We start from the raw sequence: 24,123 nt of genomic DNA, 5'->3' as shown, positions 1-24,123 counted from the left end.
ACAGAGACTCTCTCTCAAATTCAGAAATAAATTAAACAGCCATTGTCCCAGAGGAATACTCAAACAGACACATCCTTGTGTTTTAACCTCTACAGAGGTTTGGCCTGTAAGGAAAATCTAGGGATCCAATGGCGACAGTAGCCCACCATTACCAGAAACATCCTGACTTCTTTCTGCATGCGAGGTGGATTCATTTGCATGATTGGCAACATTCTTTCTTGTGACACCTTTCTCGCACATCTCTTAATATGATGCCCCAATATAGGACTTCTGGCATACAGTACTGCCACTTGCTCGGGAAACTTTGCGTTCATTCTCAGCCAAATGGTTTGATGTAATTAGATGCAACCAGATGGTCAGCGATATACTGGACGAGAACCTAATTACAGGGCATAACCAGAGACTCAAGGTTCTTTTTCAGGATCTGGTTTAAGGTTGAGGGACTGTCTGTATACTCTTGTGGGACACAATACCATGTTAAGGCACAATCTCCCAGCTGAAATGCAAACAAAAATTGACTATCTTAATGCAAGGGTATAAAAAGGCTTGGCAAAGATTGCTAACAGTGAACCATTCAGTATCACATGGAATCTGAAAAAATATCACAGTAGGATTTGTTATCAAAGGCCAACATGGAACCACTACATTGTTGATTTTGCGAAGATCCTGCACAATGCAGTACTTACCACTAGGCTTCCTCAAGCCCATAATGGGAGAGCTACATGGACTCCTTAGGATCTCCTTTAAATTGCCTTGCTCAGTCATGGAATCAATCTCAGGCATCATTCCATCCACTGTCTCGGTGTCAAGTTAGACAATGGTTCTTGATTACTCAGCATTAGGCTTAATTTGTATATGGACTAGTCAAATTCCTTTAATGATTCTAATGTTCTTTCATGAAGAATTCCAGACCACATCTGCTACTGTCTCTCTGAAGATCCAATGGTAAATCTTCTACTGTCAGCAAGGGAAAGAATGACACACTCAGATTTTGGTTTGCCAACTTAAAGGCAACATTTTCATTGTTTTTCTGAAAACCAATGCCTTTAGTGGAAGGTGCAATTTAACTTGCACAGCAAGACACATCACAAGAGACACACAGGACTTGAATCGCAAACCACAAACTTATGATTATCCTCAGATGTCTCTATCATTACAGGCACTTCCTCAGTCAGGGGGTTTGACATCCTCTTATTCGCAACTCTTGTAACTTGGAACCTCTGCTGTTCTCACAGTATAGCGGGTAGCACCAGCATTAATCAAAAAGGTGACATTGTTGCCATCTATAGCAGCATCAAAGTATGGTCCACTCTCGTCTACTTCTAAGACTACGCCACATGTTCAGTCTTCCTCCCCCTCAGACACCACCTTAACGCCTGCTCTGTGCCATAGTCAATAGAAGACTCAAACACAGGGAATTAATGGAACGGGTGGTTAATATGGGACACATTCTCCACAGCTTGCTGTGGCATATGTGGTTGTGGTACTTGCATCACAGGACTTTGAGATCCTCCTAAATGTTAAGCTCTAGTTCCAGGCACATTCTGGATTTGAACAACATTACCCTGTGACTGATAAAATCTACCATTCTGATACTGATTTGCAGGATTAAGATGACATTTCTGCTTCCAGTGCCCCAGCCAGTTACAATAGTGGCATGGATTGGACTTCTGTAAAGTAACAACCTTAACTCCAGTCTTTGGGTCTACCAGAACACTGCTGCCTCTACCTTGTCCCAGCAATCTTCCACCTGGTTGTATTTGCACTCCTGTCTGATATGTTGCTTGCATCGGGAGGTCATCCCCAAAAGAGGGCTACATTTGGCATTCCCTCTGAGCAGCTTTCATCTTCACCAACATCAACTTTTCCTTCATCTTTTTGTGGTTTGTTTCAGTCTCATCACTACAATATTTAGCATAACACAGAATCTTGTACACTGACTTAAATAAATCAAATGCTGTTGAATCGTCATGCTAATTTCAGATCTCAACCCTGTCACAAATCTAGACAAGAACTGTCAAATATCCTGTGGTTCAAGCCTATACATCCAACTGTACTGTTTGAAAACCTGCACTAACTGTTATAGTACTCATAAATTGTCTCTTTAGGTTCTTGATTTGTTCTATCAATCTTAACCCAATTGATATCTTGTGGAGCAACCTTAGCCTTAACCCATGTACTCACATGGTTGTATTTCTTCAACACTACTGGTTAAGGACCATGCATCACTGGGTCTCTTTCAGGTTCACTTTCAGGCCATTCTGTAGCTAATTTACAAGCAGACCACAAACCACTGGGGACCACAATTTCAAATAACATCTTTAAAATGATCCACAGTACCTTCAAAATCTTCACTAATCGATCAACCTGTTAATACCATTTCACAGGCTTTGAGCTCAATCTTGGAAAGTCATTTATAACTGCAGCAGGACCACCTCTACACCAAGGCACATTTACATAACCTCTGCTAGGTACTTCTTGTAATGGGTAAGCTTCAATACTGTGACTCTACCCCTTAAAGAAGGTGGTTCTCGTGCTGCTCTTTTAGAACCCTTTCTCTTAGACCACTTGTCTTCCGACTCATCTAATGTGCTTCAAATTCAAATGCCTGTCATTAATTACTAAAAGTGTGTTTTCAGTCCAGGTGTTCTCAAATTTCCAATGTCTTGGTCACTGAAAGCAAGTCTATTGCTGCAAACATTTTGTCTGTTCAAGATATTTTTAATCCAATTTATATAATTTCTCATGAGCCTGTCTTGCTCTTCTGATAATGTCTTTAGCAATGAACACCAATTCATTTGGTTGATAGATTTCTATGTGATTTAGATCTAAATTTCCAGTTATCATTTCATCCAATTCTGCTTTCAATTTTACCACATAAATCAGATTTACTTTTACAGAAGACTTCATAATTCCATGACTTGGTTCAGTCTTCTGGATCTCTTTAGTGTTATTACATTCTTTAACCATGTCCCTAAATTAAGGACATCAAATATAGGGTGTCTTTCACGTGTCTTTGTGGCATCAGTTTCTCAAGGTGTACTGTTGCATACTCTAGTAAATGTTTCCCATACAGGTGAGTCCATACCTGACAATCAAGGAAAAGGTCTTATGGGTCCCAAGCCAGTCTGGACTGCAGAGAGATCTGCAGTCACTGCATAAAAAAAAGAATTGCATTTATAGGGGTTAATGGAGCACATATCATATTAGGACTATCTGTTCTTTCCTGTGGAAATCCACCCTCTATAACTATGAGCATTCTCTGCTTTTTATTCCCAGACAAATTTGGATCATAGATGGGAACAATGATGGTTGTCACTGAGCCGTTGTCTGTAAAGGCTGATCGGTGATAAGGCTCTGGAACCGACTACCGGCATCCTAGAATCAGTGACCTCCATCTTTGCTTCATCTGCCTGAATCGCAGTGATTATCTACTCGCACAGCCTGGGAGATGCTGTGACTCGCTGCCAGTCCTCTGAGACCCTCCCCGACAGCCAACAGCTGCTACGGAAAGAATGAGGCCCAGCCCACCCTGGCGGCCCCACTGAGACAGGGGCAGCAGATTAGCCTGGGCTCCTCTCTGCTATGCTTGGACACTACGGGAGAGGTGGAGTGAGCTATGGGGAGAAGTTGGGTGAGCAGCCGGCCACAAGCTGCTTTGAGGACTCCTTAGAGAGTCTGGTTGTCGTCTGATGCTGGACAGGCATATCCTGTTATGCAATTCCACAGGCTGTAGCTAGTGCTGCCTGCCCTTCTGGTGGGCCACTTGCTGCTCGACTGAATTCTTACTGCAGCCAGGGGGGCCCTGTCAGTTCACTGCCCCAGCATGGCTGGTGGCTGTGGCCGAACTTGTCTATCTCTTTGGCCTCTTGATGTTTGTCACCACCCACATTGTGTAGTCTGGTGTATGGGCCCTGCCACTTCCATGCATCCGGGACAGCCTATCCTGAGGTGTGTTTGATGAAGAAGCACAGGGGGCCTGCAACTGGAGTGCAGTCAGATCATCGACAGTGAGTAATGCTCATTGGCATCTCTCCTCCTCCGTTATTGAAATACAGAACCAGATGCTAATTCCGCAGTGCTCAGCAGGTTCCAAATCCATAGCTCTTCTGCAGCCAGTTGCCACCTTTACTGGCTTCACCAGTTGAGCTCCCTCCGCCAGTGCCCACTGCTGGACACTGTTCTGTGGCCCATCTTCTGCATGGACCCTCCTGACCTGCCAATACCCGCATGGTGGATGCCTCTTAGGACACCATTGGGGCTACCCTTTATCCCTATCATTTTGCTGTCTGCGGCCAGGCGCTCTGCATTTACACCCGACCCCCTGGGTACACCATAGTCATGGGACGGGGAGACCCTAAGCAGAGTCATCTCACTTTCAACCTGCCCAAACAAACAGATTGAGATCGCCACACACCGGTCATAGAGGACATAAATGACTCTGGCTGCCACACAGACCCCATAGGGCATGGAGGACATGTTGATTAAGCTGTAAGCCAGCTTTCATTCTATCAATGCTCATTTTGACACCCTGATGTCCCAACACGAACGTATTGGTGAACTACTGGACCGTCATGGCACTTGTATAGATGCCACTGAGTACTTGATTTCTGCACTTGAGGCCACGTCAGCCTCAATGACGTGCCAACTGGTAAACACTGAACAAAGAACAAAGAACGTACCCCGCCAATAGATAATGTGGTCCCAGATCCGGGATCCTAGTATGTGAGGGGTGATAAACCTAGGAGTAGGTACTGCACATTACAAGATCAACGCCATTCAATTACTTGCAAGAAAAAGTTTTTAGCAAATATATAGGTATTTTTATTTTAGTGTAGAAAACATTTATATACATCCATCGCATATAATTATCTTATAAATATTGCACAGTATACATAGTCGATTTAGAAAACAAGTAAAAGTGACAAAATAACATTCTTCTTAGGAACCTACCCAGTAACATTTCATACTTCATTCATACTTTCATTCTTGCAGTGTTTCAAAACCTAATATTACCTAAAGTTCAGACATTCCACTCACATTCTTCAGTTCATACAAATCGTTCTGTTATATGCCACATAGGGATGGTGGATATGTGGCATAGAGCAGAATATTGTTCCAGACTAATGATCTTGTTGCGGCACCTAGTTGATACTACATAGTATGCCGTATTTCTGGAGCCACGAGCCGACGCGCGTTTCGGTGATAGGCCGGGTGGGCCACACCTTCGTCAGGGCTGGGAGTTGTTGACTGGGAGGAACAGGATAATAATCTAAAAATAGAATACAGTGCTTTTAGTATTAATCTATTTTACAATTAAATTTGTCAAAGCATGTCTCTTTCTGATACATTTCTTTATACTAAACACAGATAAAAGAGAAAATAGAAAAAACATAATTGTCTTCTTTAACCTGATGTTTATATAGTTGCCATTGTGACAGTATGCAGTACCCAACAATTCTAGGGCCACTCCCTAAACCAGACTCCCAAACGGTGAGATCTGTGAAAGGCATTTGGATAACCTAAGCTAAGTAACCAAAAGAGAACATTTTAACATCATTCATATCTCACATTTACTGACATTATGAGGAACACTCACTTTCGAACACATTTTGACCAGCAAAACTAAGGGTTATTATACATCAAGTTGGTACTAGTAGAGTACGGGTCTTTTAGAAGCAAAACCTTTGATAATTGTAGGATCTTAGATGTCAGTGCAGGTGCGCATATATTAAGTAAAATAGGTAACAACAGACTGGTGGCGATGATATTAGGTAGTCTCTGAGTAGTTTAGTTAGATTTGGTCATACAAGATAATCATTTAGTTACACCAAGTTTTAACTATTGGTAGTTTATAATTTAAAAAAATGATAGAACAGCTCACAACATTGTCTAAGTATTTAATTTACCTGAAATGGTTTAAAGGGAATCCTTAGAGCAAAGGGCGCATAAAGTTGATGTTTTCAGCAGATCAGGAATCTAATAGGTGATAAATAAACTCTAATTATATTCTATCCTCATGGATTTATTGCAACCAGATATTCGATGAACTTTAAATTTCATTACCTGAGTTTTTAATTTTTGTTTGTCAATGAAAGGGTTTCACTACGCAGAGGTTGATAAATGAGAGAAGAGATGAGGGTTGCTCTACTTTGGAGATTTTTGGAGATATCCCGCAGGTATACCTAAAGCAGAACAGTATCGTGAATATGCATAATGGCCATCATTTATTTAGTCACAGGGTATGAGTGCTAATGATTTGTACACACCATAAATGATGATTTAGGAATGTCCAGTCTAGGAGATCTGGGTCCACCCACGCTACTGGTTTTATACCTGCCTAATGAGGGAGAGCAGTCGAGTGAGTATCACTTCCTAGCGCGTTTTGTTTTTAAAGACCCGCTCTGTCTGTTAAGTCTACTTACTTGGCTGAGTGGACACACAGTCCGTAGATTAAGTTCCGTCGGTTGGCCGGACCGACCCTTCCTCACGGTAAACAGGGTTCGAGAGTATACTTATTTTGTAGATTTTTAGACGGAGCTACCTGGTGTTTTAAAAGTAGAGAGAGACGGGGTAAGGAAAAATCTCTACGCGCATTCTACCATAAACATGCTGAGACGCATTGATAGAGGGCACTTACTTAGCATTTCTAACAGGGCGTCCATGGATGGGGTTCTGTCACAGGCACATTTAGTTAGTGGACTTTAGCAGGAACAGCCTAGTGTTAGGGTGTAAGAAGAGGCAGAGTGAGGAAAGCTTCTTCACGCATTCTGCTTAATGAACAGCGAGGGGCATCGAGCCGGCGTACTTACTTGGTGTTTCTGACAAGGCGTCCATCGATGGGGTTCCGTCGATTGGCCGGATCGACCTATCCTCACACGGAGCAGGGCTTGCAAATGCACTAAGGCTGCTTGGGCTTTAAATGGCCGAGATATCGCGCCAAACCCGAACAGATCAGCTGTTCAGGGGTAGTTAGGTAAAAGATGGACTAAGAGGATTTCGATAGCTCCGTGGCGGCCATCTTTGAATGGGACTTGGTTGGCTATATGAATGGTATTATATTGTTCAGTAGCGGCCATCTTTAAGCAGGAATTGATTAACTAGATGAATAGTATTATTTTATTGTAATAATATTCCTCGACATTATTAATGCTGAAAAGGTGATAGTTCGACCTATTTTACAGGGCACTTGGCTATTGCTCTTAGAGGGTAGAGCAATTCCTGCGATTTAAATCCAAATACCAATGTTCTACATGTATAGTAGTTACATGCTCCCTACTAGGTTTTGAATTAACTGTCAAAAGCAAAGCAGTTCCTTCATAGTTTTTTACCGTTTATGTCTTGGCTTGGCAGGGTTAATATTTCACAAAAATGCTTGATGCCAAGGGCATTCTTCGTTAAGTCCTCTGTTTACAGTATCCAAGTAGAAAATCCAGAACACCTCCCGTTTTTTTCTTAGACCTGTGGGGTCAGTGCCTGGGTTCACTTTTATTTTTTCGAGGATAAACCAACGAAGATCATGATCAGTGTGCTTTTTTTCAAGCCAGTGAGAGACCAAGGGGGCAGTGGTTTTCTCATTCCTGATGTTTGATTTGTGTTCCCCTATCCGTACTCTACATTCTCTGCCTGTTTCCCCAACATATGGGAGGTTACATGGGCATAGAACTAGGTATACGATATTACTCGTGCGGCAGTTTGTCATAGTGACATTTCGTCGTACAGATATCGTGCGGTCGTTGGTCTTGACTGTCTCTCCCAAAATGGCTTGAGGACAGATATGGCAAGTCCCACATTTATGGTTTCCATATATTGGTTCTAATCCAGTTATTGAGGTTTGAATGCCTCCGGGCGTTTCCTTGAATTTACCCCTGACTAGGTGGTTTTTCAGGTTGGGATTTTTTTTGAAGGCAAAAATCGGTCGGGTCAAATGTGGTTTTTCCTTTTCTACATTCAAAATATGCCAACTTGAGTTGATGGCCTGTCTGATCTTGTGGTTCATTTCAGAGTGGCGAGTTACACAAACGAGTTGGTTGGTTTTCTCAGAATTTCTTGGTGTGCACATCGCCTCTCTGTTGGTATATCTGGCCCGTTTGAAGGACTCTTTGATCAGCCTTGATGGATAGCCTCGAAATCGTAGTTTCTCTTGTAAGATGTCCGCTTGGGTCAGAAAGTCGTGCATGTCAGAACAATTTCTCCTAATTCGCAGAAATTGACTGTAGGGGATACTATCCCTCTGGCTACGTGGATGAAAGCTGGAATACTGGAGTAGGGTGTTCCGAGCCGTTGGTTTAGTGTATGATGATACCTTAATGGCTTTTTTGTCATGTTCAATCCAGACGTCCAGGAATTCAATTTTGGAGGTACTGGTGTGACTGGTGAATCTCAAATTAGCGTCCGCTAAGTTGAGCCATTGGATGAATTCAGATAGCTGTTCTTCAGCCCCCCTCCAGATGAAAAAGATGTCGTCAATGAACCGTTTCCAGTTCATGACGTTCTCGAAGAAGGGGGCCAGTTCGTTGAAGATGTTAATTTTTTCGAATTCACCCATGTATAGGCATGCTATACTAGGTGCACAGCTTGCTCCCATGCTGACTCCAGTGGCCTGCCTATAAATGTTGTTATCAAATTCAAAATAGTTCTCAAAGAGAACTATCCTGAGGCATTGCAAGATAAATTCATCGTTGGTAATCTCGGGCTTCCTAGAGAGTATGCTTTCAATGGCTTCATATGCTCCTCTCTGAGGTATGTTTGAATACAATGATTCAACATCGAGGGTGACCATTATTTCAGAGTTCTCCTGGAATGGTAATCCTTCTATCTGTTGGATAAGATGTCCTGTGTCCCTCACGTACGAATCTAATTCAGTTACCAGGGGATTTAGGAATCTGTCAATATATTTTGACAGTGGCTCGGTGGCAGAGCCAATGGTAGACACGATAGGTCGCATGGGGGGGTCAGTGCTATTCTTGTGGGTCTTTGGTAACCCATATATGATGGGCATTTTGGTGTTACTAGGGGTAAGGAATTCGGCTTCCGCTTCACATATGTACTTCTGATTGACCCCTCTCTGGACAAGGTTCAAAATTCGTTTTTTCAAGGTGTTTTCAGGATTTCTGGTAATTCGAATATAGTGGCCTGACGCGGAGAGCAATTCGGTCATTCTTTTTTTGTAGTCTTTGGTGTCAAATATAGTGATCCCACCCCCTTTATCACATGGTTTAATTGTGATGTTTTTATTCAATTCAAGCTCTTTTAGAGCAGTTCTTTCTGATAAAGGAAGGTTTGTTTTTGGTATCGGGACATATTTGGTCACTCTATTGATTTTGTTCATGACCGTCTTTTCGAAGATGTTTACCTCCGGGCCCACCAATTCCAACGATGGTGTAAATGAAGATGGGGGTTTGCACCCAGACCTATTGTTTTCATTGTTTGAGGGTTGAGTTTCCAGGAAGAATTTCTGGAGACGCACTTTCCTAAAGAAAAGTTGCAGATCCTTATTTAGCTCAAACTTGTTAAAGTTTGCTGATGGTACAAAGGATAGGCCCCTCGTTAGGAGTTGTATGGCCGTTGGGTCAATGGTTTCACTTGATATGTTGACACAGGGAGCCCCCTTATGTTCGCCAATATTGATGGTGGCGAGTCTGTACGTACATCTGCGGCTGTCCGAGACACTGACGGTAATTCCTCGTCTGAGGTGCTCTCGATGGAGGACGGGTATTGCCCCGGCGGTTCCCTAAAAAACGGTTTTGCTGGTGATTATAATTACCATTTCTGTTCCCACGGTTGGAATTATGTCCCTGGTTGGGATTGTGACCTTCATCATAAATGGGATCATAGTCTTCAGGGGTATCACCTTCAGAATCAGTGGTTTCTGAAAAGGTGGTGACTTTTCGTCCCTGGCCCCACCTGGGGGCTTGTCCCCGAGGTGCACTCTCTTCCTGGGCTGTTTAAAAGTTGGCAGCCAGGTAGGGGTATGCCCTTTCTTGGGTAAACATTCGTATATCCTTTCTTAGTTTTTCAGTTTTTCTTTTTAGAAGATAGTCAGAAAAGGACTCCAGTTCAAATTGAATCTCCTCTAGTTTCCTTTTACCATCGTCTACCGCATTTCCTTCTTTCAACTTATCTTCTAGTTCACGGATTTCCTTGTTAAGGATATCTATCATGGCACGTGCTGTTTCTACAATGAGCATCATCCAGTCCCTGGAGCAACGGTTGGATATAAGTGCCCATCGCTCCAGGAACTGTCTGATCTCAATGAACATCCCGGGGATATTCCGGACTCTAAGTCCAATCGGGATGGTGCCAGCTCGTAGGTAGTCGAGCATGAATTTGTCATGTAATTCTGTTCGTTTGGTTTTTTTACGGAGGTTTAACAGTTTGTTCCAATCCTCGTTAAGACCTTTAGGGACGGTGAAGTCCTGATTACCATCTGCTGGGAGACCAAGCATCTTGGCAAAGTCATCATCCGTGTACCCGAAAGTTTTTATAGTATCCATAATGGACACTGTTCAGTTGGAGCTATCTTGTGTAAAGTGGATTTATCAATAGGAATTCTATACACCTCAACTTTTGTAGGTCAAACAATGTGTTCCACATTCACCACACCATTCCGATCATGACACTTGAGGCCACGTCAGCCTCAATGACGTGCCAACTGGTAAAAACAGAGCATCTATAGAAAGCAGTGGCCATTAATATGAGGATCTGATGGCCAGTTCACGTCTGAACCATATCTGCATCATTGGCTTATCAGAATCGGCCAATACAGGGCCACCTGAGCATTTTGTAGAGTCCCTGCTCACTGAACTCTGTGATGCAAAACACTTCTCCTCTACTTTTAAAGTGGAGTCGGCCTGCAGGTCCATAGGCCCAGGTCCACCACCTGTAGCACACCCCACCCCATTGCCCATCTTCTGACTTGTAGGGACAGAGACACTGCACTGAGAATAGCCAGAGAAAGATCTCCTTTGCAGTACCAGGGGCCTGTTATTCAATTTTTCCTGACTTCACCCTTGCAGTACAGTCAGCAAGACAGAAATTCTCAGATGCGAAGTTGCTTCTTCGGAAGCATGGCCCGAAGTACTGAATGCTCGATCCAGCCTGACTACAGATAGCAACATAGGGTAAGCCATGCTTCTATGATTCCTCAGCTGAAGTCATTGCTTTCTGTAAACAACTGGGATCTGACAGTCCCACACAGACACATGCAGCCTCGGAACACTCTCACTCAGATAGCAACCTCCCAGCCAGCACTGACCTATCACATTCCGGCTGACCAATAGTGATGTCCCAGTGCTTGAAGTGACTTTGCTGTTGAGATTGTGTGGCCGCTCTGACCTTTGCATCTATTGCCTGCTGCACTTATGCCCGCAAGCGGTCAAACTGCTGCCCTTCACTGTATGGTTTCATGTTGTTTTTTAATTTATGGGTGACTTATTCTTGTGCGTTTGCCAGCTCCCCAAGTATGATTCCAAGCCTGGATTTGTTAAGTACTTTCAATATAGAGTTAGTTCCTTTGGGATTCACTAGTTTCTTTTCACCTGGTGTTGGTGAGAGGTGGGTTAAATGGGGTTTCTCTAGTGTTATCTTTGAAATGACGCCTTTCTTCTCTCCCTATGATCCCTTCCTTCTGCTGCTGAGACAAGTCCCAGCACTACCTTTTATGTCAGACTACACATGACAGCCACAATTTCACAAAACTTAGATGGGAGACACCAAACACTTGGTTGACTTAGAACTCCTCACATGGAACACCTGTGGGTTGAAAAACCCATACAACGGAAACATTTTGCTATCATATCTCACATGACAGGACGTCTAATTTGCATTCTTACAGGGTACACAACTGCCTCAGCAATCCTTATCCACTTTCGCTACATCCTGGGGAACACACCAGTTGTTCAGCAGTTATGGTTCTTATTCCACGGGGGTATGCATTCTCATACATGAAACACACCCGTTGAAACATCATACCACTATTTCAGATGACCAGGGCTGTTGACTTCTGGTGACTCGGGCAATGCTGGAACGGAATCTCCTTTTCCTTAACCTATGCACCCTAAATGTTGATGACCCTCTTTTCTACAAGAACGTATTTGTGCTCTTAGACAAATATGAGGTCAATGCTAATGTTATGGGTGGCAATCTGAGCATCGTTTTAGACCCCACCATGGATTCTTCAAGTACCAGTTCCAGTAGCAAACCCCATTTGTTAAGCACGCTTAAGGACATGGTCCGCTCTTACGCTCTTGAGGATATCTGTTCCCTTCGCTACCCCTCCACTTCGGGCTATACATTGCTTGGTAATGCTCTCAAATTTGACCACCAAGCAGTGAAGGTGACAGGTGTTTGTTTTGGGATACTTAGATCAAGTAGGAAAATTCTTCTCCTGTTGCCATTGACTGCCAAGCACACCTTAGTAGGAGCCTTAGTTCTATCGCGCCTGGATTATGGTAACTCCCTTTATCTGGGAGCTCCTAAAGTGACTTTGAGGAAACTCCAGATTGCTCAGAATTGTGCTGCCCGATGCTTCTGGGCATCCCTAGGTAACAATTAGCCAAGATAGCTCTAGAAACTTTACACTGGCTACTTATCCTGGAAAGAACAAAATTTAAGGCCTTGTGTCTTGCCCATAAAACTCGATGGTGAATGGGCCCAGAAGTCTAGAAATTCCTTATCATTCCTTATCGGCCCACGATCGAGTTTTGTTCTATTAACCTTAATTTGCTAGCTGTCCCCACAAGAGTGGGAGGCAGATTGTTTGCGTATAATGTGGCAAAACTGTGGAACTCCTTGCCTTTACACATTCGCTCTGTAGCCAGTATCCTGCCTTTTCGTAAACTCTTGAAAACCTGGCTCTTCCCACAAACAGCCCCATAAATTCTTACTGGTCGTCTGCCTGATTGCTAGCGCTGGGATGCCTGAGGGTATCTATTTATTTATTTGGGAATTGTAATGCGCATGGCTCTCTCAGCAACGAGGCATCCCAGTGCAACCAGACCACCAAAGAAGAGAGCATGAGAGACCAGCCTAATATATAAACATAAGAAGATGGAAATAGGCAAGTTTTTATGGTTTTACGAAACACAAAAAGATTAGGAATAGCTCTAATGTGAGCCGGGAGAGAATTCCAGAGTTTTGCCGCTAAAAAGCGAAAGGAGCGGCCGCCTGCCCTCTCTCACCGGACTCGAGGAGCACAGACAAGCGCAAGATCAGCAGATCTCAATGCACGCCCAGGCACATAAGGCATCAACAGGCAAGAAAGCCCATCAGGGGCTTGGTGCGTCAAAATCTTGTGTGAGATGCACAGCACCTTAAACTGAATGCGCTTTTCGATGGGTAGCCAATGAAGCTTGGGGAGAACATGCGCCACCAAGCAAGATCTAGTTAAGGCCACCAAAAGGCACGCTGCCGCATTCTGGACCCTCTGCAGGCGTGTAATACTGGCTTTATTAGCGCCCAGATACAAAGAGTTACCGTAGTCAAGCCTGGAGAAAATGGACGCCTGGACAATGGTTTGACGAACTCTAGGAGGGAAAAAACAAGCAAAGGTCTCAACCCTCGCAAGAGCATGAAACAGACAATGGCAACAGCTTTTGTCTGCTTCTCAAATGTCAGTCTGTTGTCAAACCACAAGCTATGCATGATATAAGTGCTTAATAATAATAATAATAAATATATTGCCACACTTACTGTCAGATCAAGCACTAGTTAGGTTGCTGCTCACTCTCCGATACGGCGAGTACTGGGAAAGAGGCTGGTCTTTTCCCTAATTTTCGTTGTTAGAAGCAGTCTTCCACTCCAAACTTCAATCAGCCATAACTGAATATTTTGAGACCAACACAGGATCATTTGCTCACCATGTCACACTCTGGGATGCCTTTAAGCAAATATCCACTGTATTTGCATTGTAAACCACACAGGTTTGCTTCAGGAGATTTGTAATAGCTTAGCATGTGTGCAGTCTGCGCTTACAGCTATTGAAAATGAGTGTACACTGCAACCCTTGCCGGTGACTCTTCATGAGCGCTCAGTTTTATTGGAAGAGTTCCGCGACTTGGCAAAGAGGGAAGTGTCCTTCCTTGGTAAATACTCAGTGGCAGGAGTTATGAAGAGGGTGAACGCTTCGGGTTAACAATTGCCCTCCTCCACTGCCTCCCTTGTGGCACAGGACACATTACTGAACTAGTCATGAATGACGGCACCGTATCTGCACAATGAGCATATAATACAGAAAGTGGTTTCTTACTATAAATTTCATTACGCTTCCCATCTGACACCCGGGTCGATGGAACCCCAGTCCTGCCTGGAGGAGATAGCCATGGTTTGGCTCACTACCGGCCAATCCCACTTCCTGAATGAGCTGTTCACGGCAAAGAAGATAGCCACAGTGATTGACTCACTGGATGGTAGTAAAGCTCGAGGGATTTACAGACTCAACTGATCCTTTTATAAAGCTTACAAAAACATTCTGATTCCACACCTGTTGGAGGTCTGCACTTAGATTAAAGAAAGGGTGATCCTCCCACCCACGATGCAAGAGGCAGCAATCTCCTTGCTGCGCAAACCAGGAAAAGATCCCATGAGCTGTTCATCCTACAAGCTGCTCTCATTGCTCAATTTTGATAATAAGATCCTTGCCAAAGCAATGGTGAATAGACTGTTGCTATTGCTGAAACAGGTGCTGTCTCCGGTGCAGTAGATATTCATACCCCCCATGTAGACCTCACTTTACCATAATACTGTCTTTTCCATTCTGAACAGGGTATCTCCTGATATCCCTGCAGTGGTCACTTTTTTGTATGTGGAGAAGGCATTCGACTCTCTGGAATGGCCTTTTCTTCATTTGACTTTATGACAACTCGGTATCCCCCGCAGAAATACTGCTCTCATCTCTCTGCTGTATTCCAAACCCACATCACCGGTTTGCATTAATGGATCAATCTCTCAACCCTTCATTGTCTTTCATGGAACCAGGCAGGGTGCCCGCTCTCACCTTTATTATTTATCATAGCCATGGACCCTCTGATACACCACCTTCAGGTGGCCCACATGCATAATGGTCTCCAATTTCAAATCAGCTCTCTCCTCATCTCAATGTATGCTGAAGGCATACTATTGCTCATTCGGCATCCTCCAGAAAATATGAACACAGTGGTACGAGAGATCATCTGGTTCTGAGCCATATCAGGCCTCAGCATTAACTGGGCAAAGTCCTGCATGTGAATACCCCTCTAGGTGGACTGCTGATTCCAGAAAAATATCTGGGCATTGTCTTCCACAGGGAAAAGGAACAGGTCATCTGTTTTAATTATGGCCCTGCAGTGGCTAAGCACTTGATGCAGGTACTATCCATTGTAGGCCCCATCGCAATGATCAAAATGACAGTCCTTCCCTCAATGTTTGCATTTATTTATCAACATCCCTATCCCCGACAAACTCTTTTTGTTTTGACACTGCGCCGCCACCTTTTGAGGCAGGTTTGGGCAGGTCGCAGATCCTGAATGCATGGGACGCTTTTACCCTCCTGTGAGAGAGGGACGGCTTTGCTGCCCCTAAATTTTGTATCTATTATTTAATCACCCAAGCCCATTTCGTACATCATTGGTTTCATCCAAATATCAGACTGTTTTATGCCAGACCAGAGCGAGTACTTGCGGCCCCTTTGCTCCTGAATACCTTGCTACCAAGGGGGTCTTAAGCTAGACCCCACAGACATCTAAACACTGTCCACTATATGTTGGGTGTGCCAAAAAGTTTGTGGAGCACTGGGCTTCACTTCTCTTTACTCCCCAAACTCCCCATTATACCAATCCCCTGGCTGACGTTGATGGCAGAGGGACTTGTGCAACGCACCCTGGCCAGTCATGGCCTCCACACATTTGGGGTAAAATTCATCTTTAATGGAATGCATAGCACACTGTTAGCTATTATCCCTTTTATCCTCTCACCCCAGAAGACTTCCCCCTTCTCAATCTCCTGATTAAGGACCCAAATAGATCGCACTTGATCTCCAAAATGTGCAGAGCATACATGACTTTAAAGAACACTACCTACCGAGGGATGCAAAAACATTGCGAGGAAGACCTTTTTGATCCTATTGCTGATAAAGACTGAGCTTTAAGCTGTGGACACACCAAACTGGTATCATCTAATCACCCACCACAGAATGCTCCCTTTCCCATTCCTTCCTGGATCCTATACCGCACCGCGGGTCTGGTCATGATTGACCCCTCCAGGCCAACAACTTGTCCTAAGTGTAGTTCCCTGGATGCTGATTTTCTGCATTTCACATGGACTTGTGTAGTTGTTGCTAGATTCTTGGAGGAAATATTTAACACTTTGTCGAATGATTTCTCTAGCACTGACCACCTCACCACTGCTCTATTGAGCAATGTCTCACACATTTCTATGGCATTTTACCACTTTGCTGCTATTGTACTCTTGCTAGCAAAACAAGAGATTGCACTTCACTGGGGTAACGCTACACATCCCACAGTTCAGGCCTGGCTGCAAAGCATGTCCTCCTGTGATCTGATCAGCGAGCTTTATGCCTCATTACAACCTCCCTATACCCGACTGAAAGATATCTGTCAATGTCTCCGTTCCTATCTCCTCACTTTGGACTCCGGCATCCCAGAGTCTACCCCGCTAGCATCAACACCCGGCTTCTCCTCTGGCCATACCAGCCAAGAGACCAATGTTTGGTTTCTCACTTGCTGTATTCCCCTTTCTTGCAGCAACCCCACTTTCCTTTTGTACTCACCCAGCTATAGCTTTCTCCCAACCCCCAGGATGGCCATGAATATAGTCATGATATTTGCATGTGTATACAAGTATGTGCACACAAATGTTTCCTTGCTTCACTTCCTGTCTCTTTCTCTTCTCTTTGTTTTTCTTTTTTCTTCTTCTCTCATATTGTTATGTTGAAACATTGCTAAATAAAGGTTTTTAAAAAATGGGAACAATGGGATCAACAGTAACCAGTGCTGTAAAAGCATATGGAATCCTTGACACAGAACTGGGATTACATTGTCCTAAAACTTCGGGGGCACTTTTCCCATCTGGCTAGGAGAAAAGATCCCCTTGATGACAATTCACAGTATAACAATATAATCAAAATACAAAGAACATGTAAAAAAACGTTTGTGTTATTTCTTATAAATTCCATTTATTCATATATAGTTAAAAAATACAAATAATGTATATCGTAAAATCAAAACAATAATACACAATATAAAAGACTCATACACAATCAATTATGACCTGCATAATTAAAACACAGACAGAAACATGTACAACATAACATTTGTTTGATACTAGGTGTACATTCCAAATCCTATTTCATTACTTAGTTATATACAGAGATGAAATCAGTATTATGAATTCAGTGCTGGATTCTTGAATTGTACAGGATAAAAAGCACTTTTGCCATCTCCCCTCTTGCTACAGTTTGTGTCATCCCTGTCGATATACCTCCCAGAAAGCCAGGAACCACCAGTGCCAAAGCACTTCTTGTATTATTGGTAGTATCTTGTCCTCCCCCACTTCCAGGGTGTGACTGGCTATAATATTATGGACGTTCTGCTAACAGTCCTTCCAGCAAGTTATCACTAGCATCATCATTACTGTCCTCATGCCCTTTTCCCCTTTTACCTTTTTTTATTCTCTTCCTTTCGTTCACCTTTTGCTTCCTTCACTCATCAATGCAGGGTACAATCTCACTCCCTCAATAATATCTACTCTCCATCTCTTTTGCTGTTAATCCCATCTTGCATCTGCAAATGCACCCATAGCATTTGTCATTCCCACATTGTTTTCACATTCCCATGCATTAAGTGCTTCAAACTGGCCGCCGCTTTGCCGTACCGCGAGTGTGGACCACGCATGAGTGGGGCATTGAAGAGCGTACAGCTTGCTGGGATTTTAGACATTCCTTGCGCTTATTTTTGATAATTGAAAATAGGAAGGATGTCTTCATCTCCCTTGTTCTATCTTTTTAGCAGGTGAACAATCGAAAAAAGGGCATAGCATGTAAAGAATTGCGGTAATAACAGGACATTTCAAGATGGATGCCCGGTGTATCAGCCGACACCTTTCGTCGTGCATGACAGGATGTGGCGGAAAAAATTAAAAGCCGGTCCTGCCTCAGACTCAGCTTGCACGTGTGAAATATAGTGAAGGACACCGTACTGGTGCTACACTTGTAAGGTGAGCGGGGACTGTGGGTCATGGCTTATGACATTGTGATGATGGAGGTCTTGTTTGGTAACACCGGTTAGAGATAGAAATGTGCTTTAACACCTCCCCTGCTGATGACGGAACCGCTCCATCATCAGCTGCGGTGGCACTGTGCTGATGACGGAGCGGTTCCATCATGGCCCGCCCGACGCTCCTGCGCGGCGCAAATTCCGCGCCTGCGCTGAGTGTTCTATTGAGCAGGCGGGGCCATAACGGAACCGCTCCGTCAAAAGCACAGCGCAACTGACGCTGGTGACAGAGCGGTTCCGTCACCAGCATGCGCCAGCCGCATTTCCGCCCGCCCCCTTAGCACCGCCGCAGTGAAGGGGTTAATTAAGCCCTCCTCTTGCAGGCACTTGCGCTACATGCGCCTGGATGACTTTTGACAGAACGTAACAAATAGCATTGCATTTATTTGTGTGTTTACCATTACTGGGGTGTGGCGATGTGGGGTAGATAGTATTTTCACCTAGCAACAACTGCTATATTGGCATGTATTCTATGGGATAAGATCCCTGTGAAAAGAGCTCCATGCCACTGTGTGCATGTGATATTGTTGAGTGAGTATTTAACCACATGCGGATACATCGCTCTAAAGCACTTCTTAGTGCCAATGCTCTCAAACATATATGATATTTCACTCAGAAGTTCTTTTTAATGCCAATGTTTAAACATACTCGTCTTGCTATGACGTATGATGGTTATGAAATGAGCTAATGTGCCGGATAGTACATGTGAAATTCTGCGTTCCAGTGCCATTGCACTTGCGGAGTAACCTCCGGGTAACATCTTTTGTGGAGATAATGACAATTGCACATAAGCACACGTGTGGTCAATGTCTTGTGCATTGGGTAAGTTTTGTCTAAGAGAGAAAACGTTTTTTTCTCTTTTTGTGTGAAAGGCGTTATTGTATTCTGCATATCGCCAGTTTGGTAGAATAAGTGTATTCCTTACGCATTGTGTGATGTGGAACTTTACTCATGGGGGTCTTCAAGCAGGACTCAGGCTATTACATTTTGTATGCACTTGAGTTTGGAAAGGATAATTATAGACTGTGGTTTCTATTTATACTAGAGGCATGGGTCACCATTGACCGCATACTGTTCAAGGGAGTTCTACTACAATACCATTCATGGTTTTATATAGCGCTGGCTAGCCCCAAGGGTATCAGAGAGATTTACAAAGGTTAGGCGAGGACAACAACTGCAATATAAGTATTGGGTAATTCAAATAGGGAGGGAAGGGTTGGAATTTAAAAGAAAGAGGGAACTGAGGAAGGTGATGGGGAGGAGGTAGCATGTGGGAATAGACAGTAATTATAGGAGAACTGGAGTAGAGGGGGGTAGTGAGTCAGGAATAATGGGGCGGGAGCATAGTCCAGTTGGGACCAACTTGAGGAACCATGCTAGGTGGCATTGGTTAAGGACCCCAGTATTTATTGAGACGGTGCAGCTTGAGGTCTTTTTTGAAGCTGAGGTAGGAGGGGTTGCAACCAAAATCTTTAGGGAGTGAGTTCCGGATACTAGGCACATTTCCGGAGAAGGAGCTTGATTGAGTAGATTTCTTGTTCACCAAATCAGGAACTAGTATGAGAGCATTGGTGCTCCTCATATCTCTAGCGCAGCCCGCTTTGTGGAGCTTATCTGAAAGATACAATGGGAGTGAAGATGCAAGGCTTTAAGCGTAAAGCAAGCAGACTTGTAAGTGGATCTGCCTTAGATGGAAAGCCATTTGAGACCTTTAAGGACGGGGGAGATGTGGTTGAACCCTCTACAATCTGAAATAAGCCAGGCCGCAAGGTTGAGAACAGATTTGATTGGTGCTAAGTTTACTTTTGGTGTTCCAGAGAGAGCGGCATTACCATAGTCCAATTTAGACCTTACCAGTGATTGAACAACTAATTTAAAGTCATCAGCAGGATTGAAGGTTTTAATTTTCTTGAGGTGATGAAAATTGAATGAGCTCCTTTAGCCACATTTTTTATGGGGGGAGTAAGGCTGAGGTTCTGGTCAATGTTAATTCCGAGGGATTTAACTGAGGTAGAAGTGAAAAAAGAACAGTTGAGAGCTTTAAGGTCAGAGATCAATAGATGAATGGGGAGCCAGTTGTTTTTAGGAGCGAAGAGAATGGTTTCTGTTTTTTTAGAGTTTGAGGTGGTTGAAATGGAACCAGTGTAGAATCTTAGTCAGGGCATCATTGAGATGTAGAATGTTATCTTGGGATTTAATTTTGTAGTAAAGTTGGGTATCATCAGCATAGAGGTGGAAGTTAATTCCTGCTTTCTTAAGAATGAGGGTGAGGGGTTCCATGAAGAGGTTGAATAGGGAAGGTGAGAGAATAGAGCCATGAGGAACACCCAAGGAGACAGGAATGGGTTTAGAGAGGCAATTGTTGATTTTAATTTTTGGGCTCTGTGTTGAAGGAATGAGGTGAACCAATTGAGGACAGGACCATTAAAGCCGAAATTATCTTTGAGGGTATTGAGTAAGGCGGAGTGATTAACAGTATCAAAAGCCGCAGAGAAGTCAAGGAGAATGAGAAGGAAGGACTCACCCTTATCAAGGGATTGATGGATGTCATCAATAACTCAGAGCATGGCAGTTTCAGTACTGCAGCCCTTTCTAAAGCCTGACTGGAATGTGTCCAGAAGGTTAATAGAGTCAATGTGCTTGTCCAATTGTAGCAAGGCACATTTTTCGAGGGCTTTAGATAGAAGCGGAAGATTAGAGATAGGACGCAAGTTGTTGAGGTCATTGGGGTCGGCAGTAGCATTTTTAAGGATGGGAGTGATTTGACAAAGTTGTAGGGAGACTGGGACACAGCCCTTGGGCAAGGAGGAGTTGATGATGGTGGTCCAATATGGTAATGATGTGTTTTAAGTCTTGAACAAGTTTTGCTGGAAGGGGGTCCACGGTATGAGAGGAGAGTTTGAGCTTGGAAATGATGTTAAAGACTTCAAGCTCTGTAACTGGGTGGAAGGTAAGCCAATAAGCATTCTTTTTTAGCTGGGGGTTGGCAAAGAAGTGTTCAGGAGAGGCAACAGCAAGTGGGAGATGAACAAAATCAGGGGGGGCAAAGGCATGAAAGGAGACTTGGGGGGAGGTCATGGAGGGAAAAAGTTGAGATGGTTATCAGTGGCTTATGTGAGCATGTTTCCGGATTCGAAAATGGAGATGTCTATATCGCCTTGAAAAGTGGAGTGAGGGTTAGTGGACAATATCAAACCATAAGGGATTTTGCAAGATTTCATTATGGGGAAGTGGCGGAGGAAGATGCTTTTCCATTTGGATGGGTGTTTGGAGTAAAAAACGCAGTTAGTTTTAATAGTGGAGATGAGGCTAATATAGTTATCCACGAATAAAGTTTCTTTGTTACCTATTAATAGTTTGCGTTTAAAGTACTTCTTAGCATTTTTAGAGAGGTTGGGAGGGTAAAGGATGGTCCAAGAGTTGGGGCCATGCCTAGTGATGAGTGAATCCAGTGCTGTAAAGGTTTGATTGAGGGGAGGCATGGTGAATCAGCAAGGCTGTACAAGGGGAAGGAGCAGGTTGTGCAGGCGGTAGGTTGGAGAGAGGCACATGGAGGGGGAGTGGAAGGAGGGGGGATGGGGGCAGAAGAAAAGGTCTGTAGTTGGGAAATGAGCCTCAAAGCCAGGGTAAGGGCCAGGCCTAGATATGGCAAAGATGGAGGGGCGTTGGGGAAATGAAATAGTGGTCAACGGGTATCCTGTCCAAAGACTGCACACTAAAGAAGCAATTGTATGATCACCTAGATTGTATCATTTTTGATGTATATAGTGTCCCAGGATGGGCACCTAATGATAATTTGAAGCTTTATGTGGAGCATATGGAATTAAATTGTGCATAGAGTGACAACAGTGGAACCTGAAATTTTGCAACATAGTCAAAAATGAGCAGGTTGCTTGTTCTGTAATACTTATGGCATATGTTGCATGAACAAAAAGATTAAAAAAGGACATAACTATGGATAAATGGATATGTCTACCTTTGGATGTATAGCCATGTACTAGTGCATCTTTATCTTTGTCTTGCAGCTATTGATGCTGCATTATTATTAACAGAATCCTACCTTGTGAAAAAAGACAAGTTTGTCCTTTAACTGGAAGACCGCAGTACTCTGGGTATGCAGAAAAAGGAGTGTTAGGTGTGTGCTCGATTTGAGAAGAGGGGACACTTATTGAAACAAGATTGATGCTTGATGAGGTAATTATATAATGCCTTGACTTAGTTGATATGTCTTTTATTCGATTAGGATGTGGCATCATGGGCATCATGGACATTAAATAAAGTTAATAACCTAAGCCAGAATAATATATAAGGTTGCACATTACCAGATAGTCACAGAGGTCTGCTTCTATTCTACAACTATTGATCATAACGACACAAATGTCTCTCTCGTTGCTTTGATCTGTAATGTAAGAACTCCTTACATTCGATCAATGAATATGTATGCACATGTGCTTATATTATGAGAGTTTAACATCTTTCTTTCATCAAAGGACAGGACATAAGTAATAAGGTCCTCACACTGTATCTATTTATTGTGAATTATATGTGGTTTGACTTAATGCTGAAAATATGAATTGTTGAAGTATTGTATCTTAATGCTAAATTAATTTCAAAGTGGAGTACATATATGAATCATGTCATAAACAAAGGACAGTACTTATGTATTAAGTGTCCCATACTGTCTGTTTGTTGTGCATTATGTGTAAGTTGACTTAACAACATAAAATGAACTGTTTGAACATAACTGCATAATGTGAAAATGAATCTTAAGGTTGAGTTTATAGAATGATAATGGCCTCATAACTAATTAACCTGGTTTGTTCTTTTGAACATAAAATGTAAATATGTATTTAGATGAGCTCTGGATATGTAAATGTATTTTATAATCAATTTAAAAAATATTCTTTTTTGTATATTGTCTATATTGTAGCCCTGAAGAAGTCCTTTGATAGGACGAAATGCATTGGCTACTGTGAAGATAAGAGGAAAACAAAGACTCAAAGAATAAAGAATTGTGTGAATCAACTTACCTGGGGGAATTGACTTCTTGTGTGTAGTGTGTGCGGACCAAATTCTCTTGTTGTAACTGTTTGTTGTGAAAGCCTTCACAACATAGGAAACTAAATGGGTCCAGTTTCCTTTGGTCAACGCACCAAATTGTTAAAAAATGTCCCATGACATAAATAAGTGTGGTGATATATCCTAGACTCCTTTTTTGTAAATCACAGTGCTTCAAACTGTTTGGGTCTAGGTAATGGTCTCATTGCAAACAGAATTCCTCTCAAATGGTCAATTATTCTAAGATTGATTGCATCATAGTGTGGAAAATAAATGCTGATGCACCTTCTTTCTCATCTGCAGTATAACTACCAACAACAATACAATGCCAGGTAATAAGTAAAACCAATGCCAGTGCAGCGTTACATCAACCAACCTAACCAGTGTGGCACAATCTGACATCACGTTCACCCCTTGCAGCTGCTCACCCTCCTTCAAAAATTCATATCAGATACATACATCATCCACTTTAATTTTAACCAACAATTGTCTCCTTCACTAAATGAATCAATAGAATTCAATCACCGAAAGAACACATTTGTAAATGAAACCTCGACAAAATGGGAAATTACCTGAATCAGTATAGTTTTACTTCTGCGCAAAAAAGTCCCCCACACTAGTTCCCTGTCTGAATTGGGCTGTTGTCAACGTCTCATGACAAACCCCCACAAATCCCAGCAGACAAATACAACAAGGTGTCTTCTGTACCTTACTATATAGCCCCAGTTCTTAGACCACAACAGACTCGATAATAGCTTCATCAACAACTTATCACCAATGGACCCGATAACATCTT

This window comes from Lissotriton vulgaris, chromosome 7 (genome assembly GCF_964263255.1).
Source record: "Lissotriton vulgaris chromosome 7, aLisVul1.2, whole genome shotgun sequence".
In the NCBI taxonomy this organism is placed as follows: Eukaryota; Metazoa; Chordata; class Amphibia; order Caudata; family Salamandridae; genus Lissotriton; species Lissotriton vulgaris.
The sequence above is the reverse complement of the archived record's forward strand: the minus strand, read 5'-3'. Positions refer to the sequence as shown.